Here is a 23,518-nt window from a genome sequence, read left to right as displayed (position 1 = left end):
ACTAAAACTGTAATTTGTTTATTCTACATAATAAGGTTTGAATCCAGCAAAGACTTACGTAAATACTTTAAAGTTCATTGTAGGTTTTTGCAAATGGTGATCTAGAACTAGAATGTCCTCTGGCTTAATCTCAGTTGGTCTTTGTGGCACTCATAAGCTCTGACACAGCACCTGGGAAGAGAGAATGGGAAAGAAAAATGGAATTGGTGCTATAAATCTGACAGAAAGAAAAGAATGCAGAAGAGGGTCTTTTATTGCTTTCACGAGGTAAGATTTAAATATTAAAATACATTAAAAAAAGGAGATGGAAAGAGAAGATGAAAAACATTTTTTATTTCAATCTGCTTTAGAATTTCTAAAATTAAACTCTCAGTGTCTTTTTATTTTTGTTGGAAGATATGAGGGAAAAATCCCTTTGCTGGGTAATTCAAAGCTCAGATTTATTTAGACTCAAAATATACATTTCTATCTAGCACTGCACTTTTAAAAAGCTATTGCATGGTTGCTCAAGCAATGCACATATTTTATGACTTTCTTTTTAAAATGGAATCAAATCATTTATGATGTTAGGTTTTTAGTGTCTTAATTCAGACTTTTTCTCCCAGATCATCCCAGAACCACTCCAGATTTTTCAATGTAAAAAAGAAAACCCTAAATCTTTTTCATTCATCTAACACACAGGATTCTAAAAGCAGTAAAATCCTCTAATTTGAATTGAAATTTAATAAATGCATTTAATTACTGGATTTTGGAAGAACAGTGTAGATTCTGAGAATCAGATTTCTGAAAAGGTCAAAAGGCATTTTTTTCTTCTCCATAAGGTAGTGTTGGTTGCAGGAAGCTGTTCATTTTCAGGTATTTTATTACTTTGTCTTATTCAATGTTATTTTAACTTTGTTGTTGTGAAAAAGGATTTTTGGTTACACTTTGCCTCTCCTTTGTTGCATTAAACGGTGAAATTCTCTTATCTTCCCCCATTCTCCAGTAACTTTAAAAAAAAAAAAGTTACTAACCTTCTGCTTCAGGAGTGATTTATAGCTCATTAATGTCAGTGAAAGAGTCCAATGCTAAGAGTTAGGAAAGGACCATGAATTCCAGTTCCTGCAAAGCTTAACACATGTCATGTGTGTTGAGCTTTGCAGAATTGGATGGGGGTTGGCTCCTTTGCAATCAAATCTGTTTTCCATGTGCAGGTGTTGCCACCAGGGAACTGGAAACAGCCCTGACACTACTTTAGCAAGTGGGTCTCTGTCCTCCCTCCCTCCCTCACCATGCTGGTCTCCACACAACATTCCATTAAAACGAGCAGGAGCATTGCTGATCTTTCCAGAAGGTGTAAGACAAGCTAAAACCTCCAAGTTGTTTATACTCCTTGGATGCTTTTCTGTTGAGCTTCCTTTTCTGATGAGAGTGAAAGAGCAGAGGAGGCTGCTGTCCTGCTAAGTTCTTTATTTCATAGTCTCACAGTTTTCTGAAGGTAGAGTTCAAAGGGGTTACATGATAAGGCCAAGCAGTAACAGCAGCAGCAGCAGGCCAGCAGCAAGTAGAAAAAAGCTTCTTCTTCTATTATCTAAACTTACAAAAGTGTGGATTATATTTGTTAATTGACCAATAAGATTAACACATGATTCTAGTTTTTCTTTTCTTAACCTATCCTGGTCTAACAGTCGTAAGACTTACACAAGTGTTACGTAGGTATTACACAGATTCGCATATATAGTTTCTATCAGCTCGTATTGTTTATGTGAACACTCTATCTGAAAAATGTGAACAGTATAGTTCTATCTATGTTTTGTCTAAAGTAAAGAAATTCTGTGAAAAGGTAACACTGCTGTAGTAAAAACTGATCTCTTTGCTGCAGCTTTTCGATGTTTAAAGCACTTAGTATATATTTCTACTAAAAGTTAAAAATCTATATTTCTATTTCACTTTGGTGTGACTTCATGTACCTTGGCTTATCCACAGGTTTTAATTCAACCCCTGTGCTTTGGCTTTCCTCTGGGCCTAGGTCCAGAGGAGCTTTCACTCCAATACTTTTCCAGTGATGATGTGGATAAAAATGGTTTGCATTCCTGGCACTGCTGCACTCAGGTGTCTCCTCATCCCTCAGAGGACAGTACTTATTTCAGAATGAAGCATTTTATGAAAAAGCATGTATTCCTGGAAAGAACCCCCTCTGGATGATCTTAGGTCCCATGCCACTTCTAAATAGATGATGAGGATATAACCTAAGATGCCAGAGGAAGATCTGTAATCCCCCTTGAAGGAAAATTATGCATTCAAGAAAAATGGGGTGAATGAGCAGGGAGCGTTTCAGGGATGAGTGTCTCTATGATGCTCTTCCATTTCAGTTCACACAAGAAAGAGCTTCAATTGGTTTTGTAATATATGGTCTGTGGCATTTGCTTGGTGGTTTGTCCCTCTGAACAGTGTGGTGTTCATTTCTCTCACATTCGGCTTGTGCTCTCTCTGTTGGGAGCTGACAGTGCACTTCCTTGCAATGATTCACTAAGTGTTTATTTAGGGGCTATGTTGCATTTAGGCAGAATCTTTCTATATTAAAAATATGTCTTAGCAATTTACATAAGATACTAGATTAGCTTCTAGGCTACTTTAGTCTTCAGAGCTGACCACCAAGAAGGAAAAATGTATTTCTGTTGGGCTCAACTTTTCCAAAATCAGGAAAGAGATCTTCAGCCAGAAACACAGAAGCATGCAATTTTAAATGAAACATGGACTGAATGCCAAGTTTGGGCTTTTGCCTCTGTTAAGAGTATTTTGAGAATGAAGCCTTGAAACATAGCCTTCTTTCGGAGACCCTAAGGGAAACCAAGAAAGTCCAAGGTCACAGCCTAGAAGAGCTGCATCTTCTGGAGTTATATTTAGTGGCATTTTGCTTCTCAAAGACAACCCAGTTATGGAAAGGATTTAACTGTCAGGGAAATAATATGTTTTTATCTTGATTCACTCAGTGGTGCATTTTAGCCAGAGATACATGGTCAGTTGAGTTTGGTATGAGTTAGTGCTGCCCCCTGAATGGGCAGCGGAAGTTTTCTCCAGTGCTGCCCTTCTAAGCCACCTGGCTTCTGTTGTGCTAGCACAAGCATTTCTGAAATGCCTGGAGGATGCCCTGTCTGGGGACCAGCTTTTAACAACTGAGAAAAGTTTATCCTTTTTCACTGTGCCCCCTAAATGAAATGGAGAGTGCTGCAGCTATTTTTTTTTTTTATTTTGTTGTTATTTTTCAGAAGCTGCAATAAATAGGTATGATTGTCATGTTAAGAGCTGGGAGGTTTTCTGCAACCAACCATTTAATACTCTTTCATTAACTAAGAAACCAATGAAACAAAGATGTTCCAGCTGAAGGAAATATGGCAGCAGAGGATGGTTATCTCTCAACTCTGCCAGTGATGCCTTAACAAACCTAGAAATAAAACAACACACTTTCAAGATAATATTAGTTTAGGAGGTAATATAAGGTTGGTCTTTATTGGAGGCCTCTAGGGGCAGATATGGAAAATGTCCACAAAATGCCCACCCCCCCATGGGGTGAATACAGTTTTTTAAGTTCAGCAAATTAGCATAATTGACAAAAATCACCAATTAGAGACGTAAGTCATCATGCAATTTCCCCCATTCAACCTTCTCTGAACCCTCCCCCCTCAGATGGAAACTAAACTTTGTTTATGAAAATGTGTCTCGAAGAGCTGGTTTTTGGCCTTGGTTCCCAGAAAGAACCAAGATAGGATAGGGGCCTTGTAGCCCCTGGGGCTTGGAGCTCTGAAATATGTTTTGTCTTTCTGCCTAGGGAAGAGGTAGGGAAAAGTACTGGGAAAACCAGCCACAGATACAAGAATAAGCTACAGAGCTGCAAATACATGTCTAAAGAATACAGAGAATATATAAAAGGAAAAGGCAAAAATCATTTGGCATCACCAACGCCAACAGCTCATGCTGCAATGCTTGTGGTAGCGGCTGGATGGCACACAAAAGGCTGCAAAGAAAATGGTTTTATGTGGAGAAAATTAAATACAGGAAGGACCGGCCTTTGTTATGCAAAACTTTGCAGCTGAAGTTGATTAGAATGGATAGAGTGCTGTGAAACAAGATAAGATAGCTTGCTTGTTGGCGCAGCAAGGAAATGAAGGGAGGGCTCTGAAGATGTCCTGGAGCATGGCAGAGCATTCTGTTGGTTTCCATACCTAGCGTTTACTTTCCTTGTTTAGCCCATTGACTTTGAAATACTGAAGAATCGCTCTTACTGATTACAGCCATTGCAGCTCTTCCTTTTTTAAAAATCAGTTATTGTGTGTGTCACTTACATTCTGCCTTGGTGCAAATGTTAAAAGCTCCATCTCTTGACCCTTTCCTTTAGTGTCTGCACAGCTGTTTCACTGACCAAAAATCAGTCATCTCTGTGCAGAATGTTCCCTGGCACATCAAAATCACATTGGGTGGCTGTTCTGGGGATTTGTTACAGCACAAAGCAGGCAGCAGATACACCAAAAGGTGCTGAACTATCAACCTTTCTGGCAACTGTGACTCTACAGATTTGGCTTCAGGCTGGGTAAAAATACCATGTAGATATACTCCTGGGTAAAACCATGCAGGTTTGGCTGTCGATAGGTCAGAGATTTCAGGATCTAACTGGTAAGATGTTCAGAAGTCACAATAGTAGCTTAGGCTCCTCCAGCAAGAATTCCCCAGGGGGGGAGCTGCAGGATTCACCTGCACTCAGCTCATGGAGTTTGTAGAAGCTACTAGAAGTAAAATCAGTGTCAGAAAGTGCATGTTAAGAATTATTAGAAATACCATGATCCTGTGATTCTCCTAGATATCTATACGCAGTAACCCAACAGCCAAAAGTTATCTGTAACCGGGGTTTAATAACTTTTTAGTCTTCTTGGAAGCCCACTATATCATCCTGACCTCTCTCGTGCTTTGATCCTTAGAGGGGTGGAAATTGGGCAGTGATTTCAGATTCTCCTGTTGCTGTTGATTCAGGAAGTATTTTATATGGCAGGGCCAGCCAGCAGTGCAAACTGCAATAATAAAAAATAAAAATCCCTAAATTAAAGCAAATGCTGTATTAGGTATAGCTGAGCCATATTTTTCTATTTAAGGAAATATCAGGTTGGGCCTTGAATTTGTGAGCACAGCAAGGAATGTGTTGGAAAGTGGGAATTGCATTATGGCTTCTATTTCCTTTCTAGGGAAGCATGTAAAGCACATTAAAGAGTGAGGGGAGGTCATGACTGCAGGGAACAGGATGTCTGAGAAGGTGACAGGAGCTGCTGCAATAAACGGACAGAGGAGAGCATGAGGGTGAAAAGTGGTAACTGGAAATTTTGCAATACCCTAAACAGTGTTCTTTCACATGAAAGGTGAAAAAAAAAGTTTCTTATTCATTACTTGTGTATTTCTGCCCTCTTTTAATCTCTTGTTTTAATTCAAAATTTTGGGTTGGGTTTTTCCCCATTGCAGCAATGTTCTGAAATTTTGGAACTGCCAGACAGATAGACTCTGTGTTTCAAAGCCAGCATCTGCATGTGTGCACATGTTGGATGAAAATGCTGGACAGGATGGGCTGATTAAAATGTATTTGCTTAGCCTGATCTGTTAAGAACACTCCTGTATAGTAAGTATTGTGCTGCTGTATTGCAGCATGCTCCTCCCAACTATGTTTCATGCATCATTCCCTTTATCCATAAAATTATTTCTGGGCCAGGCCTACACTGAGTCATAAGCAGGGTGGAAGAGATGGCATCCCTCCATCTAACCCCTCTGTCTAGGGGTGCAGGAAGATCTCAGGCAGGGAAAGCAGCTTGGGAGCCAGCTAGAGGAAGTCTCTACTCACTTTACTGTAGGAGATACCATGGCTTTTCCAGGATTGCTTACTTGAAGCACATTGCAGCACTGCTGGCAAGCAGCACATCTGGCAGTGTGTTGGGGAGAAAAGCATATGGTTTGGCATAAAGGAAGTAAGGATAAACTGTCTACATATTTTTCAAAGGGCAAATTTTCTGCAAAGTCTGTCTGATGATAGCCCAAACCAGAACAAGCTGTAATTACATATCCTTTTGGTTTACAGATTATATGATATTTCTCTAGTTTTGCAACTGTGCAACAGTTATGCATCAGTGACTCAGCAGCCTTTTAACAAGCTGTAGAAGGTATCCTATTGCTCAGGCCTGGCAGTACTGATGGGCAGTATGTCCTTTAACCCTTTGTAAGATTATGTAGCTTATGGAGCAGTCTCAGAGTGGTGATCTGTCCACATGGAGCTGGGGGAAGAAGTTGAGGAACCAGGATGATTACCCACTATCTTTTCCTTGGACAGCTCCTGCTCTGGGTATATTGGTGCTTGAGTTCAGCAAATGTAGCAAGGCAGAGAGGGAATGGCACAGAGGAAACTATTTGGAAGGAATTAAATATTAACAACACACCTTAAATACAACCACGTAGGAGCAAAAGAAGGGAAATATTGTCCAAGTGTACTCTGTACCCAGTTTTAACATAGGTGTACAGGATTTGTTTATGGAAGCAGACAATCGTTGCCTTCCTCACTGTGATAAAAAGCATATTTAAAAGAAGTACTAGATGGAATTTTGTATAAATACGCCTTGCAAAGTAAAGCCTCAAAGGCAAGCCTGGTCCATTTCTGTTGCCACTCTGTAAACTAATTATTTAATTTAAAACAGTAAGCAGTAGCTAGCTTGACTACTTAACTGATTTCCAAGTTGGTTGATTTTTCAGTCCACGTTACCCTTGTGTACCCCTTTTTCCAGGGCTGTAAAACTCTGCTGAGAAGGCTGCTTGCTCAGCCATGGGGTACCCCAACTGCTTCAGTCACTCCTCCACCATCTTTTGCTATGAGGTTCTCAAGGTACCCCAGCCAAAATAATCTGGACAGCAAAACCAGTCTCTTAGAGGATCACTCACTACGTGGTTTTATCCTTATGAAAATAAGGGGAGTGGGGAGGCGCAAATGCCCCAGAACAAGTCTGCCTGCTCTGGTGGAGGCCAGAGAAAATAGCATGTGATGCTGCTGCAGTTCTGTTATCGGTCCAAGTAACCAAGGGTTTTGCCAACCAAAAATAAATAGTCCAACACTGCCTCCCTCCAAATCACATTTAGTCTGATTAAGAGTCCAAAGAGTATTTTTCCCCAAAAAGGAATGTCTGCATCAGAATACCAAAGATCATTGATTTTTTTTGTTTTATTTTATCTCAGAGAGTGAGTTTTTAAAAATCACTTATCAGCTTCTTTTCAAATGCCTTAAAGGGGGAAAAAATTAAAAGGCATTTATTAATACTAGCAGTAATTTTCCGAAGTATTGCACACATTATTATTAACATTATTCTAGAGATGCAGTGCCAGCAAATCAAAGATACAAGGAATTGGCAATAAATAGTTGGAGAATTAATAAGGTATTGGAAATTAGGAAAGATGATGAGATGTAAGAGATCAGCTGAGCAAACAAAAGTCTGAGAATGGCACATCTTTCTTGCAGTGATATGGTAATGAAACTTGTGAAGACAGAGCGTGAATATTGATCCTCACATACTTCTCACAACTTGCCATACTTGATCAAATTGCTGTAAAATTGCTAACATTAGCAATAACAAGTTGAAAAGACCTTTATAACAATATAAATGCATCTCTGGTGCAGCGCACTGTCCCTTCTTGATTGATACAGTATTACAGAGTGAGCTGGGTTTCAGCAAAACTGGTGGCTCAAGCTCACCTGTGCTTGAGCCTGTGTCCTGCAGCAGAGGACAGGAGTCCAGGCATTGAGACAGAAAATCTAGGGCCCACAAACACTGTATCTTGCATCCAGGGGAAAACAACCCAAGCTCCCAGAGAACTTGGTAGGCTCTGGACTGACATTACTCTCAGAAATGAGACTTGGTACTATGGTAAATAGTGCCATAAAACCTGACTGTTTGACGGTCAAGAAAAAACAAATCTAATACCATGCTCTCAGAAAACAACAAAAGAGGTTGAGAAAAAGTGCAGTGAGGAGTGGCCAGGGCTTCAAGGCATGAAGCAATCCCTGTAGGCAGAACAGCCAAGAGGAACCGAGTTTCTGCAGGGGAAGAGTTGGCTGCCGGGCATGATTCTAAAGGTCGGTAAAATCATGGGCAGTGAAGAAAGGGGTAGCTGGTAGGTGATGAGCTGAGGGTTGTGGGTGAAAAGCTGAGGGCTCTGGATGATGAGCTGAGGGCTAGGAGTCTCAGAGAAAACTATTGGGCATTCAGTTAAGAACAGTCGCAGAGGAGACAGTTTGTCAGATACATAATGGTTTTAAACTGACAGAGAGCAGGTTTAGATTAGATGTTAGGAAAAATTCTTTACTGAGAGGGTGGCAAAGCAATAGAACAGGTTGTCCAGAGATGTCCCATCCATGGAGGTGTTCAAGGCCAACTTGGATGGGCTTGGAGCTACATGGTCTAGTAAAAGACATCCCTGCCAATAGCAGGGAGGTTGGAACTAGGTGGTCTTTGAGGTCCCTTCCAACCTAAACCATTCTGTGGCTATATGATTCTTTTATAATTAAGCTGGGGAACTCTTTGCCATGTGAGGCTGTGGATGCTAAAATTTACCTGAGATTAGGTCAAGGCTGGACAGATTTTCAGAAAAGAAATCCACCAAGTGATATAGTTAAAAAATGAATGAACCAGTCTGGGCCAGAAATGTTAAGCTGGGAATGAGATTTTTATTCTTTCCAGTGGGATGTTGCTAAAAACAGAAGGAAAGCTTCTTCTTTAAATATCTGATTTTTATCTTGACAGTGTCTCTTGACTTTTCCACAGCTTTAAAATTACTTTTCCCTCTCTCAGTCTTTATTTTTCCATGCATTATTTTTCTGTGGCAGTTCTCTTCTCTTCATTGGCGTTGTATTAAAAAGCTCTAGGGTATATTACCATGTCCCACAGCCGTAGGGAGGAGGAGAGAAGATCCAGCAGGCAGGAATTGTGCAGCAAGATTGATTGATTTAATTATTTTACAAACTCTTTTATAGACTTTTTTCTTCATAGTCTAATTGGACAAAGGATCAGCCACCCCTTGGGGGTGATTGGCTAGAATCCTAAAACATCCATTGTCAAAATATTTTTCTACTATACTATCAACAAGACTTCTCAAGGTTGCAGGCATTTCATTGTTTACATAACTCTGCTACCTCTTCTGTGAGAGAGAAAAGTCCCTCACGGACTTAGAAAATAGCAAGAAAATCCTTGCTAGCAGCATTTTGTATCCACAGTTCCCCCTTTTTGTTTGATAAGATAACAACTCTACTATTAATGCGAAATAGAAATTTATGTCAGTTGTTAATTCTAAATATATCCTTAAGGCTTTAACTATCTGACTCCATAACAAGAAATTTAAAGTTCAGTCTCTGCTTGTAGAAGGACCATCTGCCTGATGGTTGACATCTTGGTCACATCAGAAGAGTCATTAGGCTGATGATCTACATTCTGGTTGCCATTTGGATGGTTGGTGCTCTGGTCATCATTTGGAGGTTGCCTGTTCTGCCTCAGGGCGAACACATTTTGCAGGTAACCACCATCCCCCAGTATCTGTGGAAATGCAAGTATACCCACAACCCCAAACGATAAGCTCATGCGGGTCTTCCCACTGGTTAGTAAGTAAATTCCGTGCCCAGACTTTTGCCCGGGGCAGTTGTGTCTCGCCTGAAGACTTCAATGAGAGAAAATGATTCAGAATAACAGGATTATTTGAATTTTGTGGTACTGTAAGGTGATTGATTGTATACAAAGCTTTTTCTAGTCGTCTTCAGTAACCAAATTCAAAGGTTCCTGTGAGAATTGTTGAAAAGCCATGATAACAGCCCTTAATTCAACCAACTACGTAGAGCCTGACTCGAATTGGTATGTTAGTCAGCCACCGCAAAGGCAGTGTAGGATATTGTGCGCCTTTACGCACAGTGACCCCTGCTAAAAATTTGTCCCAATCCATACCCCCCAAGCTGCCAACACATCCCGCCCCCAAAGGTTAAGGGAAGTGGTAGCAACATAAAGCCTAATTGTAGCTGTGTGCCCCTCTGAGTCCTTCACCACCACAGGCCGTTTGCTTAAATAGCTCTGTGTGGTTCCTCCTAATCCTGCGATGGCCGATCCCACCGGGGCTAAAGGCCATGAGGGAGGCCATGCAGAGAAGGAGATGATCGTTACATCAGCAGCCGTATCAATCAAACCTCGAAGCTGAGTCCGGGGTGGACGGGCGTTCAGCAGGATCAGGGTACATGTCATCTGTGGCCTTTGGTCGGAGATGTCTGCAGTCCAGAAGGCCTGCAGAAGTCCCATAGATCCACTGCCGTTATCTTCGTGGGTTTGTTCTATCCTGGGAACACAAGACTTAAAAGGCACTATTTTAGCAAGGCAGGTCTTTTCAGGAATAGTTACAGGGGGTTTTTGCGTGGAGACCATAGCGCAAATCTGACCTTTAAAGTCAGCATCAATAACTCCTGAGTGCACTAAGATTCCTTGATGGGCAACATCAGGTTTTCCCCCCAGCATCGCACTGGATCCCTGGGCTAGAGGTCCATATGCATCCAAGGGAACCTTATAAATACCGCTAGAGTCTAAGACGACTGCGGTGTGGACGTCAAACACGTCTGATCCGTGGGTGCTGTCTCTAGGGTGGCTGGGTAGGCCTGTGCCTGTACCTGTGCCACTCTCTAGGGGAGCAACTGCATCGGAGAGCAATTCCCCCTCTTTGCACCCTGGCGGAAGTTTCCCGTCAAAGGCCGACCATTGGCATGAGTCCGGGATCTACAGTAGTCTGAGCAATGCCCTGGCCTGCCACACCTCTTGCACTGGGGGATTGGTGTGCTTTCTTTTTGGCTCGGCTTAGGCCGCTTCCATTTTTTCACCTGTTTTGGTTGCTTTGGTTCACGACCAGAAGATGCAGGAATGCAGCCAAAGCAGACCTTTTCTGGTTCCCAGATCCCACCTTAGTGCAGGCTTCGACCATGTCTGTTACGTCAGGGTCCCGTGCTAAGGCATCTATGATTTTTCTGCACTCTTCATTTGCGTTATCTCTCACTAACTGCCTTAACACCATCTGCCTTAACCTGTCATCTTCAACCTGCTTCTCGAGAGAAGCAGCAACTTCCTCTACAAAAGAGAGACTCTGATTTCCCTTGAACTATTTCAGTATATCGCTTTCTAGGAGCAGACAACTCCATGGTTTTCAACAGGGCAGCCATGCCGACCTGTTGAGCTTGCTGCAGGATGCTAGAGGACAAAGTACTCTGTAGGCTGGGGTCAGAGAAGGGACCAGTCCCCATCAAAGCATCCATTCCTGCTGTCTGTCTAGGATCAGCAGCAGGGAGCTGCATATTCCCTAATGTAGCCTTGTCATCCAGCTTTCTCCAGGTAGTCTCAAAAACTGTAAATGGTATAGATTGAAATAGAATTTGACCTAAGTGTCTAATATCAAATGGAGAAAGCAAATCTGTATTTATCACCCTTATTATCTGCACAACCTCAGCAGAACCTAGCCCATGTTGTGCCACCTGGGATTGCAGATCCTGGGCAACCTTCCAAGCAATCACCTCATGCTTGTCATGCTCCCCTGAATTTGGGAGATCCTTATACACTGGGAAGGCTTGGATCTCCCCTTTTGGGGAGTCACTACTATCCTGAACTTCTGGCACAGCCTGTGGATGGGGGTGGGAGGGGGAACAGTGTACCTCTAGAGAAATTCAGCTTGGCTCGCAGCATCAGGACACATCGCAGCGTGCAGGCCACATCAGCGGCACCAGATATTAAAAAGCCCTAGGGTATATTACCGTGTCCCGCAGCCGTAGGGAGGAGGAGGAGAGAAGATCCAGCAGGCAGGAATTGTGCAGCAAGATTGATTGATTTAATTATTTTACAAGCTCTTTTATAGACTTTTTTCTTCATAGTCTAATTGGACAAAGGATCAGCCACCCCTTGGGGGTGATTGGCCAAAATCCTAAAACATCCATTGTCAAAATATTTTTCTACTATACTATAAACATGACTTCTCAAGGTTGCAGGCATTTCATTGTTTACATAACTCTTGCTACCTCTTCTGTGAGAGAGAAAAGTCTCTCACGGACTTAGAAAATAGCAAGAAAATCCTTGCTAGCAGCATTTTGTATCCACAGCTTTGTTTCTGTGAAGGATTTTGCATAATGTTTTTCCTTAAAACTGTTCAATTTCAAAATCATCCCTTTTTTTCAAACTTCCTAGTTGCTCTGTGACTCTGTTGTGTAGTTTCTAGGTCTTCTTTTGCTTTACAGTGTCCCTTTTTTCTTTAGGCACTTTCCCTTGAACAGCTCTAAAACCACTGTATCCCTCCGTGTCTCTATACTAATATTTAGAACATCAGTGAGAGAAAGAGGGACAAGGCAAGCAGACTTTAATAATAGAGCATATTTGCTTATAGGATATTTATTTTCAAAAATTCTGTAACAGGGCAAAGAGAAACCTTACCATTTCATAAAAAATACATGCTTATTCTTCTTCATACATTCTAGTCATAGGCTTTCCACAAAATGAGCAAACATTTATTTTTGTGCTGTGTGCCCAGAAAAGCTGCTACATGACCATTGTCTTGCCAGGATTTGATGCTGAGAAGATGCAGCCTGATATGTGGAGGCAATGTGCTCCTGGTTTCACTGGGGTCATTGTGAGGGGCTTTAAGGGCAGGTTTCTGAGTCAGGGTGAGTTTACATTTTGACTCACCATTAGAGAGTGGTATGGAGTTAAATGTATTTTGTTATATACATTTGAAAGAGTACATCTCCCTAAGTCCTCTGAAACAGTATAGTTGTGCTCAGGCTGAGAGGCCTTTTCCAACAGTGGACTTCAGCCCATTTTGAGTTTCAGGTGGAGGCAGATGCAGAGGGGCTTTCTGCAGCTGCATCTTGCCCATGAAGAGTGCAACCTGTTTCTCAGCACAGATGGAGTATGGAATCTGGCTGAGCACTTCTGGAGCAACTAGGATGCCTTTACCTTTGAAAACAGTGGAGGCAAACTATTTAAATGGTGTTTACAACGGGCTTTATTAATCCAGGAATTTTAATTTAGCACTGGGAAGGTAACATGTGCTGTGTGTTACATGCTTCTGTGAGTTTTAAGGATGGAGGTTGAGTTTTTCTCAGGGTGCAGCTGATTGGAAGCACAAGAAAATGTTGTGGTTTCTGGGATTTGAGCAGATCAGTCAGGCAGAGTGCACCAGGGATGCAGGAGCTGGGCAGCAGTGAGCCATGAACAAAGCAGTGCAGGACTGGAGGCCAGTGGTCAGCAGTGACTGGTTCTGCTGCTGGGAATCCAGCTGGGAGAGGGATTATTTCTGCATAAGGGAGTGCCCTGCAACTCTAATGCAGTGCTCACAGTGCTTCATTCACTAAGTGAATGTAGCAAAAGTAGTAGTGAATCCCTTGTTTATAAAAAGGGTACCATAGTTTTTAAATTGTGATACTATTAGAGAACCTTCTGGAATGAAAAGAGTATAGTTTTAAAGTGTCTTCTGAATCAAACTATTGTCTCCTAAGACAGTTTCTCTCAAGGTAGTGATAATGTTGGTCACATCTTCCAAGAGCATCAGAACTCCTTTTTGTTAGATGCAAATTATTGTGGCTGTGTTTCTCAGTTACTCATAGTAGTTAATACAAAGCACTTGATCTCATCAGTGTTTTGAAGTATTGGTTTTATGGCCAGGTGCTTGCTGTCATGAGTTAGGGTTTTGTTAATTAGATCTTCATACATTCTGCAAAATATTAACAGATTTGCTCTCCCTGCATACTCTTCATTCTTTGCTACAGAACAGCAGAAAACAATTTAGCTCTCTGGCAGTGTATTTATTATGAAACCATATGGTCTGTGTTTACTTAGGCTGTACAATTAAGTGATTGTACTGCAAATCATGGCCAAGTTCCTGAATAGCTGGGGCCTAAAAACAAGCTCTTAAATTCATTTTAGGTCCTAAATAGAAGGTCTCATTTTTCAGGTATTGAGCCCATCCTGACTCTTTGCTGAGTTTTTTGAAGCAAGCAGACTATCAACGTTTTGAAAATTGGGCCTGCTATGTTTTCCCATGCTTGTACTGGAAATCTAAACTATGTTGTTTAGACTCCTCTTAATATTTGTGGTATTGCAGTGCCTGTTTTATTCTCTACATTGCAATAATTCCTAGTGAGGCTTATTTCATGCTGACAAACTATCAATTTGGATTGATTAAAATATCCAGTAGAAAGGTTGCCAGCAAGGTTGCAATTTTAAGTCTTTGCTGAAAGATGAAGAGATGCACAGAGTAAGAATATTTCTGGCAAGTCACTGGGCTTTTTTCATTAAAGGGTAGGCTATAAATACCATCTTTCATAGAACATATGCTTCACTGCCTGTAGCTGACAGCAAACCTGCATGAAACAGGGTTCATCAGAAAGGCTGATGTTACAGTGGGGACTACTGTAACACGCATATATCAAACCAGGAGTCCCCTGGAAAAGAAGTATACGTGGACAGATTCTTGGTAGATGTTTCAGATATGTTTATTTCTCCAGCCGCGTGGCCGGAGCTGTGCTCAGGAACTCCCCCAGTCACGGGACCCCAGGGTCCTTCCCACAAAGGGGAACACAAACCAACCAACCGGGAATGAGGCTGACTAGGGGCAGGGAAACCCCGTGTCTCCCCCCCAGGGCCCCTCTCCCAGGGCTTCATGGCAGAGGGAGAGACCCCAACAGGCTGATTTTGCTCTTAGTATTATTGGAAGCTCTTCAGTGTCTCTTAGTGACATTTTTGGAGGTTTTTCAAGGGTGTTCTCCAATGTGAGAGTGCAATAAGGCTTTCTTTCCTTTCTCCATATTAAAATTTCAAGGAAAGTCTGATTCATTACTTCCAGGGCTGAGTTAAATTCCTTCCTCTGGACCATTTTAAAAGAAATTGTTTAAGCCTCAAATATGTGTGCTGGCTGCAGCAGCAGCAGTGTGAAAGGGTGGGTGTTGCTTTGCTTCATGCTGTTTAGCCTTGAGAAGAGGAGGCTCTCCTTAATCTGTGGGCTCAGAAGCACAGCAGAAAGACTTTTTGACTTAGATAAAACAATGACAATACTCTACAGAAGTACATCATGCACATGGATGCTTCTGAAATATATTGCTAGGGATAACTTAGGCTTTTTTTTCAAAAGAAAATCATACCAATACCTTTCAGAAAAAAATAAAAGATCTTATGTGGAGAAAGGGAAGGAATTTTTCCTCATAGTGTTTAAAAGTAGATAAATTCAGATGGCCCTGGAATGGGAGGATTTAATATATGGTAAATCAGCAGAGTGATCTGGCACAATTGCAAAGGTGACTTTGAAAGAGTTTCTCATTTTGGTTTCAGATCTTTAATTTTTTTCTATTCACATGCCTCAATGGATCAAAATTTGCAGCATTTTCAGTAATTAGTATGTTGGTTTTTTTCTCAAATAGGGGCTTCTCTTGAGAAAAGAATTATGTTTTGTAAACATTATTTTTCTGAGTCTGACTGCATGTTTCCATTCCCCTTGCAGAGGCACAGCGATAGCCGGAATTGTTTTCGGCATAGTATTTATAATGGGAGTGATTGCTGGGATTGCCATCTGCATCTGCATGTGCATGAAGAGCAGCCATGGGACTCGAGTAGAGGTTATCAGAACAATGCACATCAATACCATCAACACATACCCAAGTAAGGAAGCAAAGTGGCAGTCCTGCAAGAGTGCCTGTGCTCATGGCAGGAGTGTTATCCTTGGGTAGTTACGGCTCCACAGTAAATGGGGAATGTGACTGCAGCAGGAGGCTCTTCTCAGTCCGGATGGAACAGCACAAGTCCTGCTGAGAAAGGCAGGACAGCTCAGTGCACAGTGTCTGGCAGCGCAGCTCTGCCTGGGCAGGTTTATTCAGCTGCTGAGTAGGCTAAGGAGATCTGGCCAGGTGACACACTTCATAGCTGGGTGGCTCATGGTGCCTACAGGAGCATGTCAAGTCCTTGCTCAGGGCAGTGCTGCACTGTGCAGGACAAACCTTCTCCCTGTGCCAGAGGCTCTCTGGCAATAGATCAGTTGTTCTTCTTTTGTGTTCTGGTTTCTGTATGTGTTCTTGTTCATGTACAGCCAGCTCCTTTGCATTGTCCAATATAATGGGGACCAGGCATATCACAGATGGGAAGACCTGGACATTAAGGTCTGTGGACCATGGTGCAAAGGCTTTGAGTGGTGATGTGGAGTCTAATGCAACCTGAGCTGACTAGTTTTCGGCCAGAGATCACAAGCACTGCTGGGTGCTGCAGGATCCCAGGTAACTTCTGCAAAAGCACACAGGCATCTCTGCAGGGTGTTCCATAGTGTGTGTCCCAGGAGGGACTGGTGGCTAGGACGCAGTGCTGCATCTTCTGCGTCCACCTGGTACCATGCCTGAACTGGAACTTGGAATATGAATTTGGACCATGGTTATAGAATCTTAGAATGCTTTGGGTTTGAGTGTGACACTTTACCATGCCATAAATTAAGTCTCTCCTGATGGGAGAGAATTTGCTGAAAGTCCTTGCAAAGAGTTTCAAAGATAAACGGAGATGTCTCCTTTAGTTTCAGTGTTTCCAGATAGTTGTTTATTAAGTCTTATCAGAGGAACAGCATAGAAGGAAGAAAAGTAGGAATGAGCCCAATTATCAAGATTTACATAGCCTTTTAAAGATATTTTAACCAATAGTTACTAAAAATGTACATTATTTTCACTTTCTTACCAATTATTCAGTAACACGACTAGGAACTGCGGAATTTTCTATCCAATCATTCCAAAGCACTTTTACTGCACAATATGGAGTAGTAGAAGAAGAAGAAGGTTTAGAGAACAACAACAATCCTCCATTTTGATATTTTTTACTCTTATCTATTTACTACAAAGAGAAGCCTAAAACCTCTAAATTTTTCACCCTGTGACAATCTTACATAGTAGTCTATCACCTAATTCACACCACTGTATTTTCTAGTTGTTGTCTGACTGTTGGTAATTTTTTCCAAGGTTTGAAGCTAAAACAGTGTTGTTTGGGGGGGTAAGAACCCTTAAAAACAGACAGAGAAATATTCTCAGCACTCTGGGTTCCTACAGAGTGGACCTTGGAGATCATCTAGCCAGCCCAGGCAGGGACACGGTGCAGAGGCCATGTTTGTGCCTTGGTCAAAGTTAGCCAAGTGTTGGACGTGCTCAATGCAAGCTTGTCTGTGGGATAAAATTGTTTTGATGTAATGTTTATTTAGGTGCAGGCAGCAGCAGGGAAGGCACAGGGTCTAAGCCAGAGCTGTCACAGGGTCTGGGGCATCCCAGGGGACAGTAGGGACCCCTTTTGCCTATGGGGCAGTGCAGTTGTGTCTGAAGTGAGTGCAAGCTGGTACACAGGGCTATGTATGAGCCAGCTTGGTGTAGAGCCACCCACTGCATCACACTTCTCAACTTGTGTAGGGTATGCCCAGCTTCTGCCCTGGAGGGAGGCCTGCTGAGACAGGGAGATTGCACAACCTCCCAGCAGAATCCCCGTGGAAAAGGCAGCCACCTTTCAGCTACAGCGAGAGAGGACACAGACCCATGATCCTCTTTGAGACCTATGCAGATCCTTTGTAACCCACTGGCTTTTACCCTCTCACACCCACCCCTGTACCCCTATAAGATCTAGCCCTCTGCCCCTGTGGGATCAGAGAGCTCTTCCCTAGCCTCCCTTCGCGGGGTGCAGGCTAATCAAGCTGCCCCATGCGGAACTGCTGTACAGGCCTCTCGTCTCTCTCCTCCTGGTCCGGCCTGGGGTTTGCCTCACAGGACAAGAGCTGAAATCGCTCCCGCTGAATCACTAAAGAGTGCTGAGACAGGCACCCCCTGCAAAGGCTCCCCGGTGGTCAAGGGATCGCCACAGACCTCTGGGGGACTGTCCCTTGCTCTCTCTCTGGAGCTCTCTCTGGAGCTCTCTCTGGAGCTGTCATGGCTTCCTGGGTCTGAGCCACAGACCCCATCCCGGCTGCTTCAAACTTGCACTACTCTAGGAGCACCAAAGGAGGTGGCACCAAGCCAGTTGGGGTCTGCAAGGCTCATTTGCCTCGATTCCGCACCTACCATGTTAAAGTGGCCACATTGTTGAAGAGAAAAGCAGATCCTGGATGCAGCATAATGGTGTTTATGCAATTCAGTGACATTGTTAATTACAAATCCAGGAGCAATTGCCTTGGGATAACTTTGGGAGTTCATTGTAATAAAATGCAAATGTGTTTACTGCATGAAGCCTTGTCATCCCACTCTTAGAGATCCCCTGCCTTTATATTCCCTCCTGTTGCAAAGGTTATGGCAAACCTCAGGTGCATTACATATACTTATAGGCAAGCTATGCAATATTTTTAATGCATTTCTTTATCATACCAGTCTTAATGTCTGTTTTCTCCCTCACACCCTTATGTTCCAGTTAGACTGAGAGCATCTATAATCATCCTTATCATTTCAACATTGTTTTGCGTAGAGAGATGAGTATGCAAGAAAATGGCATTACTCTCAACCATGAATTGCTGAAGAGCTACTTCAAAAATGAATAGTTGCTGAAAGCTGTAAAAACAAAATGAAAACTCCAGGGCTGTAACTTTTTCCTCCCCAAGTCTGCTCCTGCAATGACTCACCCTTATATCTCAATCTCTAGGCAGTTTGATGCTACACGCTCAAGGTCTCTAGTGCAAATATCAGTTTGACTACTTCTTCCTCTTAGCAGCAGCAGCAGGTTTTGGAGGATGGGGAAGCTTGGAAATATTTTCTGTGTTCCTTGCTGTCATGAACACTTCTGGAGTAATGACTGACCTGGTTTGGCTGCATGGCTTGTGGCCAACACTGCCCCTGTCATTACCTGTTTTGGACAGGAACAGCAGGTGTGGGGATGCTCATCCTTCTGCCTCAGGCACAGCAGCAGCCCAGTGTAGGGTATGCCCAACCACTGCCCTGGAGGGACGTCTGCTGAGATAAGGAGATTGAGCAATCTCCCAGCAGGACCCCCCTGGGAAGGCAGCTACTCTTCAGTTATGGAAAGAAGAAGACAGACCCAGAATCCTCTGGGAGACCCTATGCAGATCCTTTGTAATCCATTGGCCTTTACCCTCTGACACCCACCCCCTGTATCCCTATAAAGCTAGCCCTCTGCCCCTGCGAGGGCAGAGAGAGCTTATCCCTAGCCTCCCCTTCACCAGAGTACGGACCAACAATAAAGCTACTTTGTGTGGAACCAGCTACATGAGCCTCTCATCTCTCTCCCTGGTCTGACGTGGAGGCTGCCCTGCAGAGCTAAGCTGAAATCATGAGCTGACAATCACTAAAGAGCTGACAGCTTCTGCACAGGCCCTCCTAGCTAGCAGCTGAGGGAAGACACCGGGCCTCAGGAGGGTGATTCCTTTTGGGACCATCTCTCTGGACCGGTCACAGCTTCCTCGGTCAGAGCTACTGACCCCACCCCAGCTGTAATAACTGGCGCCCGAACAGCCATTGGACCCCGGACCTTGGATTCCTGGCCTGAGCTGCGTCTTGACCACGCCAAGACAGAACCAGCTGTTCGTGTGCTGATCCTCTGAAAAAAGGACCTACGTTTAAGCATGGCCTTTTGGAGGGGGACAGTTCGAGACACTCGCTTCTCTCACCTGGGGAAGAAACCCCTGAGGATCGAACTGGCCGGACCATCCCCCCAGCAGACTTTTTTTGGACTTCAACAGGAGCCAGCCCCAGCAGGAGACGGAATTTGTAAGTTTCAAATCAGCCTCTCCTCTCTTTCTTGCACGCAAAAACTTTTAAGTCCTTTTTGGGTTTTTTTCTCTTTTTTCTGCTGAGGGAGGAACTTAAATGGGAAATAGGCAAGCTAAACCCAGCCTTTCCCAATTTGAGAGAGACCTATACCCCTTTCTTCTGACCTTTTTCTTAAAATCCAACTTTAAATTCTCTAAAGGTGTTCTTTCTAAGAAAAATCTCAAATCTTTCACTAATTGGATATCTCAAAGTTTTCCTGATGCCACCAAAGACTCTGTCCTTTCTGATCCGTTCTGGGACAAAGTGGGGAAGAAATTCTATTCCTCTCAAGCAACTGGAAACCTCTCTGGTTCCAAATTCATTCCTTTATTTCATTTAATGGTTAAAACGTGTTGTGCGACTAACCCACCCCAGCCAAACCCGTTCTCTGCCCTTCCCCCCTCCCACTCCCCCTCTCCACCTCCGGCAATGGCCAGCCCGCCTGCCGCCCCGGCCCTGGCCCGGCTGGGGCGCCGGCCGCCCCACTTCCCTACTCCAATCCCGTATTCCCAGCAGTTCTCCCATACCCAAACCCCCCTGCTTGCCCCCTCGGTCCTGCTGCCACCCCCTAGGCAGTGTACACGAGACCCCCAGACCCATCCCCCCTCCCCGGGATGGACGGCTCTGAGCCCCCCCCAGCGCAATCCCCCTGGTATTTCGCAATCCTTCGCACACGACACCACACTTCCCCCTCTTGCACCGGCTCACGGTGCCTCTGACCCCCCCACCCCACTGCGTCTCTGCTCCCTGCCGCGTCCCTGCTCCCTGCCGCGTCCGTGCTCCCTGCCGCGTCCCTGCTTCCCGCAGGCCTAACCATGGCAGCCCCGTCCCAGCAATGCGTTCCACCGCCGCTGCCCCTCCCTGCACCCACAGAGCAGGCATGGTACAACACGGGGCTGGTCCCACACAGCCCTGCGCACGCACTGAGGGGCATGGAAAAAGCGTCACACCCCCCGCCAGCGTCTGTCCCTCTCGCCGCTGGTGGAATGCAGCTATCCACGCCACTGCCCCAGGCTGCCGCGCATGGAGCAGACTCTCCCTCCCCCCTCCCCCCACCGCCAATAGCCCCGCCACCCTGGCAAACGCCGCCAGACCCGCTCTCTCCCCCCACAGCTACATCTTACGCAATGCCTGCTACTAATCCCTCTCTTCCTACACTCCCCCCTCCCCCTACCACGGGTTCTTGCAAAATCCCCATCTCCGCTCCTGCCCTAAAGCCCACCGCCGCCCCACACCCTCCTGCAGCCCATGCTGACTCCACATGAAATTGAGAAACCGGCATCACCTGCAACCCAACCTCCCCCCAAACGACCTGCTGCTGTACAGCCTCTCCAGCCCCATGTTGCCACAACAGACCCCCTTCCCATCCCTCAAAACACCCCCGACCCCCCGCTACTCCTGCCCTGGCTAAAGCAAAGTTGGCATTTCAAAAATGCCGCGCTACGGCCCCTGTATCACAGCCCCGCCCTGCAACAGCCAAGCCCTCATTTTCAGATGACAGTAGCAGCAGCTCTAATTCTGAATCAGAGGACCACTGGGCACAGACACGCAGGGAGGCGAACCGGGAGGGAGACTGGGAGCTAGCCCAGAAAATCTCAGCCTTCCCAGTCATTATAGGGAAAGGGAGGAGGGGTGGTCCATCAACTACAAAAACATGGGAACCTATCGCATACAAAGAAGTCAAAGAGCTTTGCGAGGCAGCAAAAGAACATGGGAGAGGGTCACATTTCTTTAGAAACTTATTAGAAGCCACTTTCTCTGCCTATACATTAGTACCACATGATATTAAAAACATTATTAGTTGCATCCTTTCCCCTGCCGAATATATGTTATGGGAAAGGCATTGGAAGAGACATTTAAAAACATTGTCTGACTCTTATGCCAAAGATGCAAACCAGACAGATTGGACAATAGAACAACTGGCTGGAGAAGGTGACCTCCAAAAACCCTCAGATCAAGCTACAACCTTATCTGAAGTAGCATTACAAGACATAGCTATTGCAGCAAAGACATCGCTGCTCCTTACTCTAGATGATTCTGTTCCTACACAATATTTCTCTAACATCAAACAGTCAGCAAATGAAAGTTTCATTAAGTTCGTTGATCGTTTAAAAGCTAGCTTAGAGAAACAGATAGAGAGTCCAGATGGACGAAAGGAACTTTTAGATAAACTTGCCATGGCAAATGCTAATGAACAATGTAAGAATATTTTGACGGCCCTACCCATGGACACAGAATCCACAATAGACCAAATGGTAGAGACCTGTACCAGACACACATCCACAGAAAACACAATGACCGAAGCAGTTGTAAAGGGCATCACAGAGGGAGTTTCTGGTGCATTTGCTGCAGCAGTCTCTAAGGAGAATGCCCACTGTTTCTATTGTGGTGAACTTGGACACTTTATAAAGGACTGCCCACAAAGGTCACCCACCCAGGACCGTTGTGCCACGTACCAAAGGCACCAGAGACAGCAACAGCACCAGCAGCATTCAAAAAACTTCCATCGAAGTGCGGTATCAAGGCCCTGCGCTCAGATAACAAATCAAAGGCCATACTACCCCACCCACATCGGATCACTGAGAGCAGACAACTGGACCTCAGCCAGCACCATCATCCCAGGCGATCCCAGAACACATGAGAAGGAACCAACACATGGAGTGCTACCAATCAGAACCAGATGTCAACTGGTAACATCACTGCCACTTAACTTTATTGACAAGAGTTTTTACTGTATCCCCACAGAAAAGTACGGACCGCAGAACGGCCCATGGGACATTCTTATCCTAAGCGATACCCTCCATGGTCCAGAACAACTCTTTGTATTACCAGAGATACAAACAGTGCACCCTGGACAAGAGATTCTTGTCCAGCTTTGCTGCACGGACACACCTTTCTTTCTCCCACAGGGAACACCGATTGCACAAGCCTTTTTACTTTCACAGAACTGCCCAGAACAGCTCCCTCTCAATCCAACAGCAATGTGGATAGAGATTGCAGGCTCAAACAAACCGACTATAGAGTGCAGCTTGTTCTGTAAAGGAGAAAGGATCTACCGTCCAGGGATGCTGGACACTGGAGCAGATGTGACCATCATCGCCCCCTCCGAGTGTCCAGGGAATTGGGAACTGGAGCCAGTGGCAGGTATGATCTCTGGGATTGGTGGAGTTGCAGTATCCATGAGAAGCAAACGAAATGTCATCATTGAAGGACCCAAGGGCAAGACAGCGACCACCCGACCATTCGTGGTAAGGGCCCCCATCACCCTATGGGGCAGAGACCTTCTCTCCCAGTTGAGTGCCACCCTCACCATTCCCAGCCAGGATTTCCGACTGGGGCCACTGAAAAACGTGTGCTAGCATCTACTCCCCCGCTCACCTGGAAGACTGACAACCCAAAGTGGATAAGACAGTGGCCCCTTGAAGAAGAAAAACTCCACGCGTTGGAAGCCCTGGTGGAAGAGCAACTTGCCAAAGGTCACATCACCGAGACCACGAGCCCTTGGAATTCCCCTGTCTTTGTGCTGAAAAAGCCCGGCAAAGACAAATGGAGACTACTCCATGACCTACGAAAGATCAATGAGGTCATTGAAGACATGGGCCCCCTCCAACCCGGCCTGCCATCCCCATTGATGCTGCCCCGAGACTGGATGCTAGGCATCATAGACATAAAAGACTGTTTCTTTAACATCCTGCTCCATCCCCA

At 44.5% G+C, this 23,518-nt stretch overlaps 1 long non-coding RNA gene across 1 annotated transcript in view; it reads right to left on the bottom strand.

Moving 5' to 3' along the window:
- Positions 1 to 2: 2 nt before the first annotated feature.
- LOC109144169 overlaps positions 3 to 23,518 on the bottom strand; it is an 81,792-nt gene continuing 58,276 nt past the window's right edge. Inside the window, exon 3 of the long non-coding RNA XR_005602623.1 lies at positions 3 to 171. This is a non-coding gene — a long non-coding RNA (uncharacterized LOC109144169). The remainder of the gene's footprint in view (positions 172 to 23,518) is intronic.

Source organism: Corvus cornix, chromosome 1, assembly GCF_000738735.6.
Source record: "Corvus cornix cornix isolate S_Up_H32 chromosome 1, ASM73873v5, whole genome shotgun sequence".
NCBI classification, from domain to species: Eukaryota; Metazoa; Chordata; class Aves; order Passeriformes; family Corvidae; genus Corvus; species Corvus cornix.
The sequence above is the reverse complement of the archived record's forward strand: the minus strand, read 5'-3'. Positions and strand labels throughout refer to the sequence as shown.